Source organism: Myotis brandtii, unplaced genomic scaffold (assembly GCF_000412655.1).
Source record: "Myotis brandtii unplaced genomic scaffold, ASM41265v1 scaffold186, whole genome shotgun sequence".
Classification (NCBI taxonomy): Eukaryota; Metazoa; Chordata; class Mammalia; order Chiroptera; family Vespertilionidae; genus Myotis; species Myotis brandtii.
The window spans coordinates 2928954-2934675 of record NW_005356905.1 but is presented as its reverse complement, the minus strand read 5'-3'; the positions used below and the strand labels follow the sequence as shown (position 1 = coordinate 2934675).

The following is a 5722-nucleotide window of genomic DNA, read 5'->3' as shown; positions in this document are numbered from 1 at the left end:
AGCCGGGGAGCGGGGCGGCGGGCGGGTAGAGGGGGGATGTTGGCGGCGGCGGCGGGGATCGGACCGAGAGGGGGTTTTGGTGGCCGTGGATCCCCAACGCATTCCGGACGCGCAGGGAGGGCTCAGAGCCGAATTGTGGGAGGGCTCTTCTTGGGGAGGGGTGGGGAAGAATGTGGAACTGAGGAGGAGGATGGGCAAATTGGGCAGAGAGCGGAGGAACCCCGAGTGGTTAAGTGATTGGTAAGAGGCGATCTTAACGAGTATATAAAGCCTTTCAAAAGAAATCTTAAAGGTGCCCTGTAGTCGCAGTTTCCCACGCAGCCAGGAGTGATGCCCGCAGCAAGCACGGGTTGCTTTCTGTAGCCCTGCTTTCCACTCCTCGCTGCTGGACCAGCAGGGAGATGGGCCTGGCCGAGGCGGCTTTCTATTCTCTGTGTGTTTTGCACATCGTGTTGGCGTTTAGGAGGTGGCTGCTTTGGCAGGAAGAGCTACAACCAAGGAATAGAATCAGTGGTTCTCAACCTTCCTAATGCCGCGACCCTTTAATACAGTTCCTCATGTTGTGGTGACGCCCAACCATAAAATTATTTTTGTTGCTACTTCATAACTGTAATGTTACTACTGTTATGAATCGTAATGTAAATATCGGATATGCAGGTTGTATTTTCATTGTTACACATTGAACATAATTAAAGCATAGTGATTAATCACAAAAACAATATATAATTATATATGTGTTTTCCGTTGGTCTTAGGCGACCAACAGGTTGAGAACCGTTGGAATAGATGATCAAACCATGCCCTTTTTATTTTTTGTTTTCAGAGGTAAAACGTTTGAGTTTGCATTCCTCAACCGGGAACAACTTTGTGTCTTAGCTTTCCTCCCGCGGCTAGGCCAGAGGTAGGGCGCTGATTTTGTGCTTTCAGAATCTGGTTTTGTGTCGATGCCTGATAAAAGCGAAAATTGGACCTGTATCAGCCTAGAGAAGGGAACTGTTTAAAATTGAGGGATAAAAGTCTATGACATTTTTCTGCTAGACTAGAAAGGTTTATTCAAATGAATGGTCATTGGGTAATTCCAACCCTGAAAATAAAGTCTATCAAAACAGTGGCTAAGTATACTTCCAGATTAGGTGCATGAGGTGATTTGTGGACAAGAAGGAAGAAGACAGGATCATTTTTCCAAAAATGAAGTGTCGCTATATAATAATTTGCTCCCATAGCTTGCTAGGTATAGAACATTGATTTTATTTTTTATTATTTTTTAATATATATTTATTAATTTCAGAGAGGAGGGGAGAGGGAGAGAGAGATAGAAACATCAATGATGAGAGAGAATCATTAATCGGCTGCCTCCTGCACACCCACACTGGAGATCAAGTCTGCAACCAAGGCATGTGCCCTGACCGGGAATTGAACCCGTGACCTTCTGGTTCATAGGTCCGAGCGCAACCACGGGGCCACACCAGCCAGGCTAGAACATTAATTTTAGATGTCATAGTGCCCAATGTTTTCTGACTCAGATGTATTATTTTTCTGTTCTTCTGTTCAATAGTCCCCAGCGAATCTGTTTTCATTAAAGCATGGAATACAGAAAACAACAAAGAAGTTCAGCTAGTGCCCTGGTCTCATCTGAAATTCTACAGGTAAGTTCATCTTACTTTAATTTAGAAGTTATCCTGCATGCGTAAGATTGACATAATAGTCTCCTTTACAAAATTTTAAGGATCATTTACACAGCTACAAATTTTGTTATATATTCTAGTATTTCTTTCCCCCAAAGGATTTGAGAAGGTACAAGACTTAGTTAAGGTCTACTAAATCATTTTGAAAATTTTTTTTTCCAAAAATGGAATTATTGTTAAAATACCATAGTACCTCAGGAAAATTTAACTATGTAAACTTAATTTGGCGGTTATAGTCAACTTCAAGTTCTGACTCAATTCTCTTTATCCCAAAGAAAATAATCCAGTGGATACTTGCTTCTCTTTTCTTTCCCCTTCCAGTGATTTGCCTTTTCTGTCTGCCCACTCTCCAGCTCTGTTCTGTCCACCATTGGATGATATAGGTAGAATCCCATTTTAGGAAATACCTTTATCCCTTTCGCCACTATATAATGTCTAGGACAGATGCACTATTCTGTTGCAGCTCTAGAAGCTATCACTGCTCATTCTTGCTCACAGTGTTGGTGGATAACCATACATCACAGCTCATGATTGAGGTCAAATGTGTGGGGTCAAACAGAGTGTCCTTAAATGACCTTATACAACAGATGCATTCAGAAATTGCAGTTCACTTAACATTAAGCTCTTTGGCAAATATCTCTTTTGGGACTATGAGCAATGGTTTTAATAAGAAGTTGCATACTATAAATACTGATTTGTGTTTGGCACCCGAGCTTTTGACACATTGTGAATTTGAGGAGAGGGTGGAAGAGGGTATGGGCTAGAAGCATAGAGAGGTGCAGGGGCCACATCTAAATATGGGGAGATCATCTGTAGGGTAGAGCCTGGAGAGGCTGCAGAATGGAATATCTGGCTTCATGAGCTTGTACCACTCAAAGCTCTGATAAATTAAGGAATAAAAACCGAAAACTAGAGTAGATGATGAGAGTTTACCATTCTATGTGTGTCTGACCCTGAATATAACTAGTTAACCAGAGAGCCAAAGCCTTTTGTTGTCCCCATGTGATATCCACAGCCCAGGTTAATAATGATCAGCTCTGCCTACCCTCCAGGAACGATTTCACTTTGGAAACACATTACCAGCGCTAGGACCCTCTTTTCAGTAGCCTGGCCCTTTGAGGTCACTAGAGAACATAGAGAAGAGAGATCTTAGGACATTTTATTGATGTCCTAAGGCATGCTATTTCATGTTAGAACAGCAGTTCTCAACCTGTGGGTCGAGACCCCTTTGGGGGTCGAACGACCCTTTCACAGGGGTCGCTTAAGACCATCGGAAAACACATATATAATTACATATTGTTTTTGTGATTAGTCACTATGCTTTAATTATGTTCAATTTGTAACAATGAAATTGGGGGTCACCACAACATGAGGAACTATATTAAAGGGTCGCGGCATTAGGAAGGTTGAGAACCACTGTGTTCTTCCAGACCAGCATCCTGTTTTATAAACAAAACTAGAGGCCCAGCATACGAAATTGTGTGCGGGTAGGGTCCCTAGGCCTAGCCTGCGATCAGGGCCATCTTCTGCCCGCTCGCCAGTCCCCGGTCCCACCCCGTTCCCCGTGGTTCCCTGTTTACCATCCTGCGATCGGAGCCTGCGGGCCAGGAGCGGGGGGCACCGAGAGGTGGTCAGTGCACCTCATAGTGACTAGTCAAGTGGTCATTCTGGTCGTTACACCATTATGGTCGCTGGGCTTTTATTATATGTGATGATTGTATTGGAGCACAGCCATACCTATATATTTAATATTGTCTGTGGCTCTGTTTTTACTACAAAGGCAGAATTGATTGAGTAGAGACCATATGGCTCACAAAGAAAATGTTTGCTATCTGGCTTTTTATTTACTTTTTTAAATTGCCCACTTCTGGGCTAGAACATAGAATTTTGCTAAGCTCCTAAGCTGTGCTTAGACAAGTCTGTGGCCACCTACCCTCGCTATGACTGAGGACTCAAACCATATCTCTTATCTGGAACTGTATTTGGCTACTATTTTGGTAACAGACTTTGTTTTCAAAGATGGAGTTACCCACTTTCTAAGATAAAAAATGGTAATTGACTCTTACCTCTTAGAGTATTAAATGGTTCTCTAAACTGACACTGGTCCTATAATTTGCACATTAATTGAGCATCTACACATTCTGAGAGTTGCAAACTCAGCTCCCCGCCATGGAGGCTGCCCACTAATTTGGAGACATTTGAGGAGGGAGGTCTCCCTGCATCTTCTCCAGGGGAGCTTTACTCATTACATTTGGTGCGCAACTTGGAGATAGGAGCCTTCCTCCTCGCTCTCCACTGAGTGCAGCAACTTGAGGGCAGGGTTTGTCTGTCATCTTCCCCGTTGCAGCCCCAGCCTCTGACACCTGTCCAGTGTTCCAAATGAGTGAATGAAATATCCTCCAATTGGTAAAGCTGTAATGCAACAGACAGAAGTCCAGCCTTCTGCTCTTCTGCCTGATGGGTGTGATCTTTGCTCTGCTCCAGTTTTCCTAGCTTCTCCAGATCCGGCCATCCTGGTGCCTCTTCCCGCAGGCTGCTCTGTCATGGCATTCTCTCAGACCACCCACCCCTGAGTGCAAAGGTAAGGCACTTTCGCTCTACCCTTTGCTCCCTGCCCAGGAATCTCAAGAGGCTGTAAGATCGGATGTGAGGCTGGCTCTCCTGTGGCACTGTGCTCTGGAGAAGGTGCACAGCATTTGGAGGTGGGCCTGAGTTTGGGCTCCAGGTCTGCCTGTACTTGGACTGCACAGGTCTCTGAAAAATAGGGTGATTACACTTATTTTACAGTATAGTCACTGTGCTTTGTAAATTGCTATAGAAGTGATACAGACTTAAGCCCAAGCCCACCTTTCCTTTAAAAAAATAAAACAAAAAACCCCGTTTAAAATCCTAACATGCATTCACATTATTAAGAGTGGGTTTTGTTGTTGTTGTTGTTGTTGCAAGCGCAGATAGGGCAGAAGCAAAAAGAAAATTGCAGCTGAATTTTCCTTCTCAGATTTTGCTACTTTTGGCTGCTCTTATTCTTAGCCCAATCCCAGAAATTTATAAATATTCCCACATATTATTATTCCTACAAAAAAGTACGTTGTCTGCAAATAGTATATATGTATATATATGTATATTATATGTATACCAGTATATCATGTCTTTTTAAAATATGTTTTTAAAACTCTACGTGTCTTCTACTTCAACACACCAAGGCAGGAGGCTTTTATTTTAATAAGACTTGCATGAAAGACATTCTCCCATATATCTCAGAATATACCTGAAGGTAGTACTGATGCAGCCAGCAGGCAATCCAAGGGCAGAATTGGGAAGTGGTGATGGAGTATTAGGTATTTATGCTCACCCTCTACTTAAAACTGTGTAACAACCATGGAAAGTTGTGCTTAATGGGAGATTTTTTTTTCTTCAACTCAATGAATACTTCAGATTCGTTCTTAAAAATTGAACAATGTTTTTAAATTACATAAAAAATAAACCTTTTCCATATACTGCATTTTAAACATCAGTAACAAAGTCATGGAATCTTGGAGTTGGGAGAGACCGTAGAGGTTACCTAAAATAACTTGAAACTCAATGAGGACTTAATTTCTGTAACATTCCTGCCAACCACTTGAAGATTTCCACTGGTGAGGAGCAGTCCGTTCTAGGAATCTATATTGGACCCTCTCACTAATTTTAATCTTTGGGCTTTCATCTGCCTTCTGGAGTTAAAACTCACATATTGTTCAGAATATTTGAAAGCATCTACCATGGCTCTTCTAAGCTTTTGTTTTCCCCAGACTAGGACATCCCCCAGTGCCACTACTTCTAGTCCTCATGGAAGACGATAAACCAAATGCATCACCGACGACTTACATCTAACTTATCAGTGGTCCTTTTAAAATGGAAAATATATATATATATATTAGAGGCCCGGTGCACAAAAATTTGTGCACTCTGGGGGGAGAGGGGGTCCCTCAGCCCATCCTGTGCCCTCTCGCAGTCTGGGACCCCTCAGGAGATAATGACCTGCTGGCTTAGGCCTGCTCC

General features: G+C 42.8%; 1 protein-coding gene across 5 annotated transcripts in view; it reads left to right on the top strand.

Annotated features, from left to right (window-relative positions):
• The first annotated feature begins 172 nt into the window (after positions 1 to 172).
• Positions 173 to 5722, top strand: part of B3GALNT1 (beta-1,3-N-acetylgalactosaminyltransferase 1 (globoside blood group)) — a 16720-nt gene continuing 11170 nt past the window's right edge. Inside the window, exons 1-3 of one of the 5 annotated variants that reach the window (XM_014537967.1) lie at positions 173 to 240; positions 1555 to 1645; positions 4032 to 4265. The gene's annotated coding sequence lies outside the window, so the exon portion shown is untranslated. Of the gene's footprint in view, positions 241 to 816; positions 901 to 1554; positions 1646 to 4031; positions 4266 to 5722 lie in introns of those variants that run through there. The other 4 variants (XM_014537968.1, XM_005864128.2, XM_005864130.2 and 1 more) reach the window with 4 other exon arrangements.